Source organism: Galeopterus variegatus, unplaced genomic scaffold (assembly GCF_000696425.1).
Source record: "Galeopterus variegatus unplaced genomic scaffold, G_variegatus-3.0.2 Scaffold2380, whole genome shotgun sequence".
In the NCBI taxonomy this organism is placed as follows: Eukaryota; Metazoa; Chordata; class Mammalia; order Dermoptera; family Cynocephalidae; genus Galeopterus; species Galeopterus variegatus.
The window spans coordinates 352,175-368,800 of NW_007728491.1; the positions used below are offsets into that span (position 1 = coordinate 352,175).

At 39.2% G+C, this 16,626-nt stretch overlaps 1 pseudogene; it reads right to left on the reverse strand.

The window, feature by feature from the left end:
* Positions 1-1,144: 1,144 nt before the first annotated feature.
* LOC103597656 lies at positions 1,145-13,981 on the reverse strand (annotated as a pseudogene).
* Positions 13,982-16,626: the final 2,645 nt, after the last annotated feature.

Below are 16,626 nucleotides of genomic sequence, written 5' to 3' on the forward strand. Positions count from 1 at the left end.
TCCTTAAACAATGACTATTTCAACAGATAATAAAGGAAGTACTTTGCTTTATAAAATTAAAAAACATTTATTCTAATACCCAGTCTTTCTAGACTTTTCTTTGTTCTTGATTGCAAATTAAACAGAGAAGGAAAACTGAAATGGTTAAATTGCCATTTACCAGATTAGCTGAGGACATTTTAGAACTGAACCACTTAGGTGAAGCTTGGGAAGAGAGAAAAGAAGATGGTGCTAAATCTGAACCACCAAATACTCTCAAAAACACAAGGGTCCTGGGAGAATCTCTGTAGCATAATGTTTCTCCAAGATCTTAGTTGTAAAACAGACATGCTACTTTTCCTATATCTTTCATGCTTCATGAAATGCTGTTTCAGGCATTCCTAAATGATGCTGGACATTTACCATATTTTTGTGTTTAGATTTGAACTTTAAGAATTCTTTTGAATGGAAGCTCTAGGGAAGGAACTGTCTGTGGAGTTGTTCAGAGGGGGCTGGAAGGAGACTGCTGGAGATGCCCTTCTGATTCTGTTTTAAAAGCCAGGGCAGCAGTCGGCCTCCGGTCTGGGTATCATAAGCAGAAATCCAAGTGATTGTCAAAGGCCATCTTCAGGCTTTTCTCCTTTTTTTGCCCAGACTTGATTCCCAGTTTTAGCAGGCCTCAAATCACAAGTTAAAGCACGCAGTCGTTCACAGCGCTGGCTGTGAACCGGGCAGGGCTTTGCCCCCCACAGGCTGTCTCCACAGAAAACAAGCTAAGAATGAGGAACACCCACCCCACACCCATACCTGTTATTAACAAACAAAAAATACTACTATTAACCAGGTATTGGCTAGAGAATTCTGACTTTTAGCACGGTCACGCCACACACATGTTGGATCTCAGAGTCCGTACAACATGGGATGCGGATCTTCTCTTCTCTCACTCCTTCTGCTCTGTACGAGGACTGCAGTGCAGCCCTTGCTTCCTTTACAATCAACAACAGTCAGACTCTACACAAAAGCTGGAAGTGACCAAAGTGTTGATGGTTATAAATACTCGTGGGCCTCTGTGCACTGACTGAGCAGCTGATGAAGGGGTGGGCAGAGGTCTCTGAGAGGCACCACCCTTTACTTCTGGGTCTACGCAGAGAGACTGGTGCCACCACTAGCTGCATGTGGAGATGTCAGAGGAGGAGCTGCTGCTGCTGTTTGTGGTTTGGACCTTCTTTATATGTAAGTTTAGTAGCTTCATCTTGTTCCCCATGAGCTGTGTGAGGTGAGATTTCAGATCTTCTCTGCTTATGGAATAAATTGCCACTATGAAAATACACTGGCCTTATGAGCATTACTGTCGGTGTTGTCATAACTCTGCAGCAAGCCCAGGATGATGTCAGTGAGAGCTGCAGCAAGGACTCCTTGGCGATCCTCTCAGGGACTCTGGTCTGCACTTGACGGCAGCGAGGTTGACGGGTATCAGCCATCTGGACAGTGGGGCAGAGCACTTGGATGCACTGCTCTGGCTGAATGGAACTGGCAGGTGTGGACACCACCTCCTCAGCAGCTCCCACCACCTCCCGATGGGAGTCTTTGTAGACTTCCAGAGTCTTCAAGATGGTCATCTCTGGGCAGTTTTTTAAATCTTCCTGTCTGGCCTCTCAGCATATCCCATAAAACTCTCAAAGCTATGTTCAAATGGAATGGTCTTTTCCTCCAAGGGTCTCCAACAGCAGCAGCAGAAGGTTCCTGAAATGCTCCTCCGGGACACCCAGGCTCTCTTCCTGTGTGATTGTGAGCAGCTCTGGCAGGACGCCCTTCCACTCCTCCACCTGCCCATTGTAGTTAAGCAGCCACCAGGTCAGAGTGGTCAGTGGCACATCTCAAAGCTACTCCATGTTGTCATTGAACATGGCCTCCTTCAGAGCTGTCTTGTCATAGGTTTTGGTAAGGATTAAGTAGGGGTACAGATTGTAGTCTCGCACCCACAGCCCTGGGAAGGTGCATGGAGATGAGTGTTGAGGAGGGAGGACTTCTTCTCCAGGGCCGTCCTGCCTCCTTCCACATCACTGCCTCCATGGCCCTCAGTGGCAGGGGAGGCAGCCCCCCCATCATGGGACACAATATCATAGTCCTCTTGGCCATCTTGTTTAATTGGCTCATTCAGACCCTCTTGGCTTTGGAAACTAAACTCTTCAATGACTTCTGTGACTCCACACAGAGAACTATAGATTTCTTCAAAGTTCAGGTTCTCCACAGTATAGTCCAGCATGCCTGGAGACAGACCCCCTGGGAAGTGTTGGTGGGTGAGGTCAGGGGGCTGGTCCTGCTGCTGGCGTGTCAGAGGGTGTCTGGCTAGTATTGCTTGGAGAGCCCACACTGGTGTGACTGGAATGTTTGAGGTGGTTATGCAGGAGTCTTGTGACTGCAGCCTGGAATGTTCTTGGCAAGGTGCTAAGTAACAAGGAAAGTTCAGGAGTGTTCAGTTCAGATGGACAGCTGAGCACAATCTGTACTTCCTTTTACAGGCCTGAACTTTTTGGTTCTGTTGTCCAGGTTATGAGTCTAGGAAATTCACTAGAGTTTACAAAATCTGTGTAGCTATCTGTCTGTTACAAGACTGAATGAATTTCAGGATCACAACTTTGACTTTCAGGTTTGAAGTTTGAGTTTGATCCACAATAAATCTCATCAAAATGTTAAATTGTTGACCTAATGGAAAGGAGTCCCTTGTGAAATCTAGAGTCTTCAAAACTTTTTCCTGCACAGATTCAAGTAAATCTACTCCTATTTTTTTAACTAATTGTGTGAGAAGAACAAAAAGACAGTGTTGCAAGTCATCCTTTTGAATTATTATAAAATCCACAGGAGTCTTCTTCTTGCCCCTGGGGTATCCTATCACCAGCAACAGCAGCTTCAAGATCTGTAAATGTGCTCAAATCTCACATGACATTCACAGAACCAGGTGTTCTTCCTGGCAGGCCAAGCCCAACCCAGCCTAATCCTATTTAGTTTGGACTTGTTTCTCAGCCACATCCCTGACTCCTAGGAATTTTGCTTCATTTTTCTGAAGAAGTTGTCACAGGTAGACCTCTTGAGGAGCCCGCAGCAAGCCCACCGTAACCACTTCCCAACAATTTCAGTGGGGATATCAAACAGCTACCAGGGATGTCTACTGGCTACTGTGTGACTGTGGCCCTAATAATCAGAAGGTGTAGAGGTGACATTGGTGGCACTCCCAGAGCTTTGCCATCTTGTGCAGATGTGATCTAAAGATGCATATGACCCTAGAGGCAAAGCCACTGCAGAGCTGAAAGGTGCCATGCCTGAAGATGAGGAGACTTGGGATTTGGCACTGGCTGCTGTGTTCACATCAGTATAACTTTGAGACCACTGAATGGACCCAGTCATTGACACAGATTTGGTCCTAACCATAGAGGCTCTAGATGTGGCACACCCAGTAGGACTTATTTTGGCAGAAAGCAGCTGATTCAGACCCTCTTGAGAGCTAAAAGATGAACAGTCAGATTGAGTCAAAGACATTATATGCTGTCTGAGTTCTTCAAATGTGACTGCAGGGCTTTCTGGTAGGAAGACTCTAAGGTGTGGTATAAGTGCTCTGCTTCTCAGCTTAACTGGCTGTGGAAAGCCCAATAACATCTCCTGGCTTCTATCTTTGCTTCAGAACCAGTGTCATGTATTTCTTTGTTTATTGTTTTAGCTAATACTGATTTGTGTCATTCCAGTGAATGTGTCTTCAGTTCTTGTAAAAGCAAATAAAAAACTTCAAAACCACCTTATAACTGTGACAGATTTACCTTCAAAACAGTGCCTTATAACTGTGACAGATTTACAGGTATAGTTGTTTGTTCTGATAGGTATTATTCTAGGTATGTCTGTATGCCAAATTATGCAACACCAGAAGTGTCCATAATTTTGTCACTGTTTGCAATTAAATTAAAGATAGTTGGCATAATGCCTTCAGCTCCATGGTCAAACCACAACACGATACAAGCCTCCCTCACTACTTGAGACAGAGTCTTAGAAGAGAGTTTAAATGCTCCATCCAAAAACACACATGTTGAAAGAAGTTATCACACTCAGCAACATCTAATCTTTTTTAGAACATTTACTCTCTGCTCTTAAACATGTTTGTCATCAGATAATATTTTCCTAATTTTGCTTATGGATTCCTCAAGGTCTCAGATGGAATTGACAGAATTGGCAATTAACAGAATTGACAAAACCTTGCTTAGAATGGCTAAGAAAAAATGAGAAGACTCAAAAAAAAAATTCTAAATGAAACAGAAGACATTGCAACTGATGCCATAGAAATAAAAAGAACATGTGTGTCTACTGTGAACAATTATACACCAAGAAATTGGATAACCTAGCAGAAATAAACACATTTCAGAAAACATGTAACCTACAAAGACTAAATCATGAAGAAATAAAAAAATCTGTACTGAATAACCAGAATAGAATATAAATCAGTAATCAAATATCTCATAATTTAAAAAAAGAAAAATCATAGGATCAGATTGCTTCACTGGAGACATTCACTAAACATTTAGAGGGAAATTAAAATATTGAATATGAGTGAACACTTACAAACTTATTCTGTGAGACCAGCATTGCTCTAATAAAAAAATCAAACAAAGGTACAAGCAAATTACCCAAATATACCAATATCCCTGACAAATAACGATGCAAACTCCTCAAGAAAACACTAGCAAGAAATATTTAACAACACAGTAGAGGCATTACACACCATGACCTTGTGCAATTTATTTGTAAAGTGCAAGTATGATTCAACACATTAATCAATTCAATACACCACTTTAACAGAATAAAGTACAAAAAGTACATGATCTCAATTGACACAGAAAAAAGCATTTGATAAAACTCAACATCAGATCATTCACAGAAAAAAGCATTTGATAAAATACATGATCTCAATTGACACAGAAAAAAGCATTTGATAAAACTCAACATCAGATCATTTTTAAAAAACACTCAAAAAATAAGAATTGAAGAAAATTATATGTGTGTGTGTGAGATAGATATATTTTATATATCTCAAAATCTCACAGCTAATATACTCATGGTAAAAACTAAAAGAATTTCCTGTAAGATCATGGACAAGGCAAGAATGCCTTTTGTGGCCACTGCTATTCACCATAGCACTGGAAGTCCAAGCCAGACTAATTAGGTAATACAAAGAAATACAAGCCATTCAATTTGGAAGCATATAAACAAAAGTAATAAAATTATCTCTGTTTTCAAATCATATAAACTTATATAAAAAATCAAATATTCTGCAAAAAATCTTTTAAAGCTCAGAATTGAAAAAAATAGCACTCAATAATCACTTGATTTTCTATACATTAATAACAAATACTCCATAAACGCTTCCCAAGCGGCGCACTAACGCAATGCGCCACCGGGCCGGCCCAAAATGAATAAAATTCTTAAGAATAAATTAAACCAGTGAGGAGAAACACCTGCAGAATGAAAACTACAAAACATTGCTTAAAAACACAGCAAAACAAAACTACAAATAAATAGAAAGGCATCCTGTGTTCATAGGTTGGAGTATTTAATATTGTTAAAATGTACATATGACATAAAGCATCTACATATTCAAAGAAAACCCTCTTATAATTTCAGTGGAATTTTTTGAATAAAAGTAAAATCATCAAATTTATATGGAATAACAAAGGAAACCAAATAGCTATAACAACCTTGCAAGAGACAAGTCTCTCACTTCCTGTTTTAAAAACATACTACAAAAATACAGCAATTCAAAAAGTATAGTACTGAAATCAAGACAGACATTTGGACCATTGGAGCAAAACAGACAGCCCATAAATTAGCTCTCACATATATGGTCAAATAGTCCGCATCAAGGGCAGCAAGGCTACACAATCAGAAAAAACTATATATTAAAAGGATATCAAAGGATATGCAAAACAACAAATTTGACTCTCACCTTAAAAAAAAACTAACTGAAAATTAACTAACAATCTGAAAGTAAGGCCTGAAAATATAAAATTCCCAAAAGAAATTATGGGGAAAACTTTATCACATTGCATTTGACAATGATTTTTGTTTGTTTGGGTTTTGTTTTGTTTTGTTTTGTTTTGTTTTTGATGGCTATCCAGTATGGGGATCCAAATCCTTGAACTTGGTGTTATAATACCACACTCTAACCAACTGAGCTAACCAGCCAGCCCCAGCAATATTTTTTAAAGTATGACACCAAAACTGCATGCTAAAATACTAAAAAACATCAAAAAGTATTATGTCAAACTTAAAATCTATTGTACAGCAGTGGAAATAATCAACACAGTGAAAGGGAAACCTGTATATGAAAACATTTGTAAACCATGTATCTAATAAGGGGTTAATAGCTATAACATATAAAGTACTCCAACAACTTAATAACAACAACAATGCAGCAACAAATAATCTGATTTAAAAATAGACAAAAGATCTAAAAGACATTTCTCAATAAAAGATATACAAATAGCCAACAGCTAAGAAAACAATGTTGATGTCACTAATCATCAGGGAAATACAAATCAAAGCCATAACACGATATCATCTCAAACCCATTATCATGCCAACTACCAAGAAAAAAAAAAGCAAAATATGAAAGAATAAGTGCTGGAGAAAATGTGAGCAACATAGAAATCATGTGCAATGTTTGGTAGAAGCACAAGATGTGCAGATGAAATAAATAACTGTATTGAGGTTCCTAAAAATGTTACAAAATGGAGAATTACCATATAACCCAGCAATTCTACCTCTGGATGCACATCCAAAAAACCTGAAATGTGATCTTAGTTGGAGAAAAGCTCACTTTGTACTATTTTAAAAATATGTTAAACAAAATAAAAGTAGCCTTTTGTAGGTTGTAATAATGCTAAGGTAAATTAAAATATTGGCAGAGCCAGTGCTCCGCACTTTGTAGGGTGCTTACTCATCCAAAGCTTTCTCTGAACAATGGTTTTGTAAAGCAGGCAGGGAAGGAATTATCACTCCTGTGTGATGGGTTTGTGTGTGTGTGTTGGGGTGTTGGAGGGGGGATAACCCATATAGAAACACTGGCCAGCTCTCCCAGGTGCCTTCTCCTCCCTGTGCTCTCAGCCATCCTCCAACCATGACCGTGCAGCTTGCTCTGCCCCATGGTTGCTTATGGTTGTGATCACAGGCCTCACTGAAAATCTTCCAGCCACTTGTAGGCAAATGAGGGATGGAGCAAACATATCCTCACATCAGGCAGGGTGGAGAGGATTACCAGTACACACGAGAATAAAAGAGGAAGAGAAACAGGAAGGGCTGGATAAAGTACTGGGCCCCATTTCTGCCACAAGAGTCTGCTCTTGAATGTCATCTGCAAAACTCCCACTGTTTGTGGAGGCAGATGGGTAGGATGCAAGGGAAGGATGCTCTGGAGGGTTGGGAATTGACCTTGGGCATCCCGTGAGTTAGAGTTGTTGTGTATAAGACAGAGAAAGAGAAGAAATAAAAAAGAGAGAGAGAAAGACAGAAATAGAGACAGAGAAGAGACAGACAGGGACAGACAATAAAGAGGTCGGTAGATATTTAAATTAAACTGGTACCTTCATTCAAATGTTCGCTTCATTTCTAAGGCCACTGTCTCTTCTGCACTGCTGTTCTTTAGATTTATACTCATGGGTCCTCTGAACCCAATATCTATCAATGGCCCCTTGACACAGTTTTACATGTGTGGAGCCCAGTGTGCTTGGAGCAGGGCAGCTCTGACAGCCAAATGAGATGACAGAGTGTGCAGTAAACGACAAGATCTCTGGGGCCAGAAGGACTTGATCTGCTGACAATTGCTTTGGCAAGTTATTCAATTTTGTTGAGTCTCAGTTTGCTTTGTTGTAAATATAGAAATGACAACTCTACCTCTTGGGCTATGGTAGAAATCAAATAAAAGGTCTAAACTCAGTGTCCACCTCCTCATAGAAAACTTATTTCAATAGGTTTTTATTTCCTTTTTTATATGCATATTCATTCATCAAACATGTATTGAGTGTCTGTTGTGTTCTAGAGAGTGTTCTAGGTGCTGGTCCTATAGCAATAAACAAAACAGGACAAATCCTTGTTCTTGTGTTTGTATTCCTGGGGTGTGGGGAAGATAGGCAAGAAACAAATAAATCAGAAAAAACCTTTAGCATTTCAAAATAAGGAAGGGGCACAAGAAGTTGGAGAGTAGCAGAATGTGATTCTATGTGAGGATGGGGTTCTGGAAGGTCTCATGAGAAGGTGACATTGGAACAGAGACCTGAGGATGTGAGAGATCCACCATGGGAGAGAATGTCCCAGGCAGTGGGAACAGCAAGTACAAAGGCCCTGAAGCAGGAGCAAGCAAAGGCAGCCACTTTCAGCCTCGGTTTTTGCTTCTGTTAAATGGGCGTGGATGTACCTGCTTTGCAAGATTGGGGGAGGAGTTGATGGGCTGAGGTGTGGTTCCCCTGTGTAGGAATATTTCACCACTACATGGAGTATGCCTGATTTCATGCAGAGGCTGGATCTGACATCTCCCTGGTGGATCTTGTCTTCCAGATGGGCCTCTGGGTGTACCTGCAGTTATGGCAGACCTGCATGGCCTTCAGTGAGTCCCCCAGTTCTGCCCCTCATGAGGCCTTGGAGGGAGCAGGGATCTAGGTGACTGGCACACTCAGCCACCCTCTGCCCCTTGCACTGATCGTTCTGAGTATCCTTGAGGTTGTTATAATCTTGCTGCTCATCTTTCTCCAGAAGATAATTCTCATTACCATTGCACTCATCAAAGAAGCCAGCATGTGGGTGCCAGGGCACCAGGAATCCCAGTTGGGGTCATTCCCAGGGCTGTTCAGCCTCTGGTGCCTGTTTCTCTTCTCCACAGGGATGTGGGATACATCATGTTCTACCCTCCGGTCATCTTCTTCCTGCTGTGCCTTTGCATTGCCTACTGGGCCAACACTGTTTTGTATCCAACACCACAACCCAATCTCTGACCTTGGGATGGATAAAGGCCAAATTCGCCTGGAAGCAACCTGCAGCTTGGGGACAGGGCTAGAACCTGGTGGGAGAATTGATTCTTTCCCACAATCTCCTGGGGTCACCAATCCCAGACCTAGGGTCCACTTCCAAAGAAATGGTCTATAAGATCTTTGATGACATCTCCTGCCCACTTGTTGGGAAATCCTGCAACCCTAAGGTGGGCATGCCTGTGGTAGAAAGGGCAGATATTGCCCTAGCAGCCCCAAGACAATTGGAAACCTCTCATTCCCCACTTGAGAGATTATAGGCAAACATTTGGCACCCACTGTATACCCTGTGCTGGGTGTAGGGGGAGTGGAGGAAAAGAGACTCCATCACTGGATCTAGCAACTTCCCAAGCTGGCTTCCCCTCTTCAACCCGGCCTATCCCCCACCCTATATGCTAAACCATTCATCTTTTTTCCCCTTGAATAATTCTTGACCCCCATGATTGCCAGTTCTTGCTTCAAGAATCTTTCCTTGGTTTACACAAGCCCCTATCCTGAACCCCCAATTCCTTGCATTACCCTTTAATCCCCATGACTCCTGCCATATCACAGGGTCTACCTGATCCCAGGCCTGATGCCAAGAGCCTAATCTGAACTCCTGGCCCCTATATTTTGCCTTGGCTCTGCATCCTTCCCCCAGACCTTCCTCTCCTCCAATGAATCCCACATGTGTCCCAAAGCCCACTGCCAATTTGCCTTCTAAGGCAATGACTTGGGCTACCACTGGGTGCTGCTGGGCCTGCAGGCCTTCAACACATTTATATTCCTTTGGCTTGTCAAATTCATGGTGGCACTAGGCCACGTCATGCTGGCTGGGGCCTTTGCCTCCTGCTACTGAGCCCTGTGCAAGCCAAATGACCTGCCCTCCTTCCCACTCTTCTCTGCCCTCTCTGTGGTGCAAAAAAAGCATCTGATAAAACTCAACGCCTCTTTATGAATAAAAACACTCTACAAACTAGAAATTGAAGAGACTTTACTAATCCTGATAAAGAGTATCTGCAAAAGTTGTACAGCTAACATTACACTTTCCAATAAAAGATGAAATGCTTTCTCCCAACCTAAGGAACAAGAAAAGCAATGTCTACTCATGCTAATGTCTTCTAAAATTTGTACTGGAGGATCAAGCCAGGGCAATTGGACAATAAAATGAATCACCTGACTGAAAAGAAGAAATTATCTCTATTCACAAATGAGATGTTTTGTTATATAGGAAATACAAATACACAAAAGAAAACTATTAGAACTAATGACCAAGTTCAGCAAGGTTGCAGGATACAAGACTAATACAGAAAATCAATTCAGTTCTAACATTAGCAATTAATAAACTGAAAAAGAGTATAAGAAATTTTTTTATTAAAAATTTCAAAAAAAATAAAACACTGAGAAATAAATTTACCAAAATAGTATGACACTAAATTGAAATCTACAAAACATTGTTGAAAGAGTTAAAGAACTAACTAAATAAAATTATATCTCTGGTTCATGGATCTGACATTCATATTTTGTTTTTCTTGGTTTGTTTTGTGGCATTTTTTTTGGCAGCTGGCTCATACAGGGATCTGAATGATGTTCATTTTTAACATGGCAATAGTACCAATACTGAAGTACAAATTCAACACAAGCTGTGCCAAATCCCAGGCAGATTTTTTACAGAAATTGACAAGCCAGTCTTAAAATTTGTGTGGAATTGCAAGGAACCCAGAATAATCAATATAATACTTAAAAAAAAATTGCAGGACTCGCAGATTTGGATTTAAACCTTACAGTACTGATGACAATGTGGTACTGGCATAAGAACAGAAAAAAAAACAGTAAAATAGAACTGAGAGTCCAGAAATGAACCCTCACATTAATGGTCATTTGATTATCAACAATATGATCAAACAATTCATACAAAAAATGATAAGAGGGCTCTGGGAGACCTTTGTGTATTTTCAGTCAGGCTTGTCTCAATTCCTGTCTCTGCTTCTTCTCCCTGGACCCCAGGGGATGTGTATACACTTCTGCTTCCCCCATCCCTCCATGCTGTGCAGAATGTGGGGACATGTCTGCTCCTTACCTCATTAGCCTACAAGTGTCAGGGAGATTTTCAGTGAGGCATTTGACCACAACCACAGTGAACCTAGGTGCAGAGCATTTAGGTCCTTAATCTAATTGAGTTAATTTTATAAGTGGTGTTAAGTAAGGGTTCAACTTTATTCTTTCACACATGAGTATCCTGAGTATCCATTTTTTTCAGCACATTTTGTTGGAGGTGCTCCTAGAGGCCTCGCCTCTTAATAGAACTGTATTGGAGATTAAGTTTTAGCATGAAATTTAAAGGGACACATTTGAATCATAGCAAAAAGGAAAGTCGAAATATTCACAAATACGTTGAATTAAACAACATTCTCCTCAACAACCTACAGATCAAAAAATACATAATACAATGGAAATCAAAAAATATCATGAGAAAAATGAAAATGAAGACACAACGTACCAAATCTTATGGGATTCGAGAAAGCAGTTAAAAGAGGGAATTTTATTGAAATAAATGTCTGTATTAAAAAGAGAGTGATCGCAAATGAACAACCTAATGTTATACCTCAAAGAACTAGAAAATCAAGAACAAACTAAGCATAAAGTTAGTATCATGAAACAAATAACAAAGATCAACACAATAAATAAGAGACTATAAAAACAATAGAAAAGATCAACAAAGCTGAGTTTCGTTTCATTTTGTTTTGGTTTTGTTAAAAGATAGCATTGACAGACCTTAAGCTAGGCTAACTAAGAAAAAAAAGACTCAAACAAATACAATAAATGAAAGAGCACACATTACAACCGATATAAGAGAAATACGAAATATTATAAAAGACTACTATTAGCAAGTGTATACATGCAAATTGAATAACCTAGAACAAATAGACAAATTCTTACACATATAAAATCTAATTCATGGTCCCACTCTCTAACTGATGATCAAATGCCAAATAAAGAGTGGATTTGCTAGATTATCATGGGCATCTTTTTCCAATGAGGCTCTGGAGGACATTGGTGCTGAACCTGGGCTGGGAAGGGCTATTGTCCCCATGGATTGGGGTTAACAGATAAAGCACAAGACAGTCAGTTAAATATGAATTCCAGATAAATAATGAGACTTAATTTTATATATAATTATTATATATGACATGTATATGTATATAAAATACCTCCAGGCATTGCACAGGAATGTTACATGCAAACATGTGAAGATTTTATAGTTATACTAAAAAGTTATGTGTTGTCTTCCTGAATTTTATCCTTTACTGTGAGTCCTGTATTTTTATTTGGTGAGTCTGGCAACCCCAACATAAAATAATAATGGGATCTGAAAACATGGTACATATTTGAAAAAACAGAATAGAACAAAAGCTCACAGGTTGTGTAGCTTGGTCTGTGTATAAAGAAGAATAGGGTCCTAACTTGTGGAGTATACTTACATTTATAAAGCAAATATACTTCACAGAGTCTAGTTTCTTGTAGTTTCAGGTTTAGCCTAACATCTTAAAAGTACATATAAAATGTTGACCTTGCAAAAGACAGGAAATTTTCCCCAGGCTATAGTCTCTGTTGTAAGATAAAGAATTGTAGCACAGCAAGGTTGCTGGCTCAAGGACAGACAAGTTACTGATTAATATGTAAAGATATTGGGAAATTGCTGTAGAGAGAGAATGTTTACTAAGATCAAGCTTTTGTTGGTGGATGACTTAACCTTTTGCAAATTGCATTATGGAATGTCACCTTGCTTGTTTTACTGAATGTTACCAGCTTCTATTGTTAAACTTGTTAAACTTTTACCCTACCCCATGTTATTCTTCTGTAACTTCCTGGTCTGGAGAATAAATGCTGGGCCAGTATTCCAGTTCTTGGTTAATTTCCCAAGGAAGGAATGCCTCATTTTGGGGGGTTCTGGGAGATTAACACCTTTGTGGCTTCTCACTGCTTGGAAGAGATGGGCTTTGAGTAATCTTTTGCAGCTCCATCACCCAGGGAAAGAGGGGTGTCAAAGCTGTGGGAGGCAGAGCAACATTAACTGATACCTTAAAAACTTATAAACCAGGGTCGGCCCCGTGGCTCACTCAGGAGAGTGCGGCACTGGGAGCACCGAGGCCAAGGGTTCGGATCCTATATAGGGATGGCCGTTGCACTCACTGGTTTAGTGTGGTGTGGACAACACCATGCTGAGGGTTGTGATCCCCTTATCAGTTAAAAAAAAATCCTACAAACCAGAATGCACATCTCAGCACTCACTGTGAGCAGTGACAACTAGGCTGTCCTTGGGTTGATGGTGAAGGCTCTGAGCATAATTAGATGACAGATGATGCAGGTCAAGTTCATCATCACTATTCTCACGCTCAACTTAGAATATTCTTAGTATTGCAAGCCCCAAAGAATATAAAAATTCATAATAATAGTAGGGGAAATAACATAATTACATGGGCCAAGAACCAGACTGATCACAAAACCTATGAGCTTAGACCAGATGTCCAAAAAAGAGGACTGTAATGAACAGAAGAAGCCATTCACAAACCCAATGCTATTTTGCATTAATATGTTATTTTAGAGAAAAGTAAGCTTACTGAAATTTATTTCCTCACCTCAATAATAATATCTAATATTTAGAGTTGTATTATTTTATGAATGATATTTTAATATAGTTTGTTGCATTCTGCCTGACCTATATTTAAGTATAAATCTTTGAAGGTATGTCAAAGAGTTAATGGGGACTGAGACATTTTGGGGGTTGGGGATGTGAAAAAGTCCTGGAAATATAGAAAGCAATGTGGATGCCCAGGGCCAGGGCCAGGCTCAGGAAAGACCCAGGAAGATCTTAAACACTCACCTTGACCTTCAAACTCTGCAAAAGCAGAATGTGGAGGCAAAGACAAAGTTGTAACTTCCTGGTTGATTGGTAAAGGCATGACCCAACACACACACACAAACACAAAAACACCCTCACACACACATATCCCACATAAAAAGATCAGGAGATTTATTTTTGGGGAGGGGGGACTGGGTACAAGGCAAGAACAAGCATTTAAGGAAATCTCTGCAATCACTAGCTGCTCACTAAGCTAATGGGACAGAGACTTCAACAGACACACATGACAAAGTACACCATCTTAAAAAACAAGCTTAGAAAACAAACTGCAACCCACAATAAGTAACACCAAAACCCAGAGGAAGGAGGATGATCTAAATTCCAAAGTTACCACATTATAATGTTCAAAATATCCTGATTTCAACAAAAAATGACAAGGTATGTGGCTAGATGATGCTTGCTGGGTACACTTTAATCAAGAGTTTCTACTGTGATTTCAGAGTTGATAAAAAATGGAACCTGTAGGATTTCTGCTGTTACGTGTGACATTATTGATACATTCAGAGCCTAAAATCTTACACTTTTCAGAATTTTTCTAAATGCATATTCTCTGTTTACTGACTAAACATGCTGTCCATGTGTCTATCTGCCTAACTTGTTGGTTTTCTAATAAAGTCAGTTAGCATTTGATGCGTTCGTATTTTCATTATCCATGAAAACAATTGATGTTGTGGTAGTTTCAATGTCACCTAATATAGCGGTAAATATGCCAGTCTATCTTTCTTTTCAAAGAATCTTTGTATTACATATTTAAAACTGTTATGTACTAGGGCTATACATGTATAAGTAGTTTGGAAAAATTCATAATATGATTTTGTAAGTATCAACTATTCTGATTTATCAAATTATCAACCATTGATAATGTTCTTCACTTACATCATCTTTTTTATTTTTTCTAATTACAAGGTTTTTTTTGTTACCTAAATTTTGACACATAAAAAGATAAAGGCTCAGTCTGCCGTCTTGATAAAACCCACAGTCAGATGCCATAATCTCCTAATATAATTTACATGCAACCTCATCTGTCTCTGCGTCGTGGGTACAGAAGTCAGAGTCATTTCCCCTTTCCCATATCAGAGGACCCTGAGACTTAAGGCATTGATAGATTACACCAAAGCCTCATTCTATTTCATTTTTTTATACATCAAGTGCCACAAAAACTTAGAAGCATGAAATACTACTAATTATAAACAAATTTTTCTAAAGATAAAAATTATCAAAACAGACTCAAGAAGTAAATAATATATTAATATGCCTATATAAAGATATTAAATTAATTAGAAACTTTTATACAAAGAATATCTCAGGTCACCGGTACAGTCTACTAATTTAAATGAAGAATTAATACTAATCCTTCACAAAGGCTTTCATAAAAATAGAAAACAGTTCTCAATTCATTCTACTAGGGCAATATTATCATAATAAAGACCACAGAAAAGCATCACACACATACAAAAAAACCCCCAGAGAACATATCCCTCTTGAAGACAGACTAAGAAATTTTAATACTGACAAATTGAATCCAAAAATATATAAAAAGAATTATAAACCATGACCATGTGGGACGGTGCCACAAGTATGCAGTTTGTTTAATGTCTTTTAAACTATTCATGTATTCATCTCTATACACCACCTTCAAGTTTCCTAGTGTCCGTGTGTGTATATGTTTGTGTGTGAGTGTTTGAGTTGTGGTGAGAAAACTTAACCAGGATACATTTACCACCTTGATTGTGGTGAGGGTATCATGGGTGTGTGCATATGTCCAAACTGAAGCTGTATATGTTAAACGTGTATTTTTGTGTATCAATTATTCCTCAAAAAGTTGTTAATAACAATTAATAAAATGCACCATATTAAGAAAATCAAGATATAATACTATCAATCAACATACTCATACACAAGCACAAAAATCTGATTAAATCCATTACCCTTTTATGAATAAAACCCTAAACAAACTAAGAATCAAAAGAAACTTCTACAAACTGATAAAGGGTGTGTACAGAAAGCTTACAGTAAACATCATGCTTAATGGTGAAAGCAGAATGTTTTCCTCATAAGACTGGGAACAGACAGGAATATTCACTTTTACTGCTTCTATTCAACGTTTCACTGAAGGTTTTTGCTAAAGATGTCAAGGGTGAAAAATGAGGAAAAGGAATCTGATTGCAAAGGAAAGAGTAAAAGTGCCCTTTAATATCCAAGATGTGATCTCGTATATGAAATAAATTCTGAAGAATTCAGTAAAACCCACACAAAGTAATAAATACAATCAGCAAGATTGCAGGATACAAGGTCATGAAGCAAAAATCGATTATTTTTATACACTAGAAATTAACATCTCAAAATCTCAAAAATATAATTAAGAAAACAATAGCATTCAAAATAACCTAAAAATTTTGGGAAATTTTTTTTGTAAAGGTTCTCTGGTTTTATAGTGAAAACTACTGTATGTAATAAAAAGACAGAAACAACCTTAAAAGTGAAGTAATGTCAACACGCACCGCCAACCCGGTGGCAACGTTACCAAACCACAGCAAGAAGGACCCCGGGTTCCTGAGCTGGGGTGGTGGGGGACGAAGGCTTTTGCCACACCCCCGACATCTGCCCCCAGCCCGGCAGGGACCAAGCAATGCTTGGAAGCCCCCAGGTGTCCCCTGTGGGAATGAGGGGCTGCCTGCTGTACCG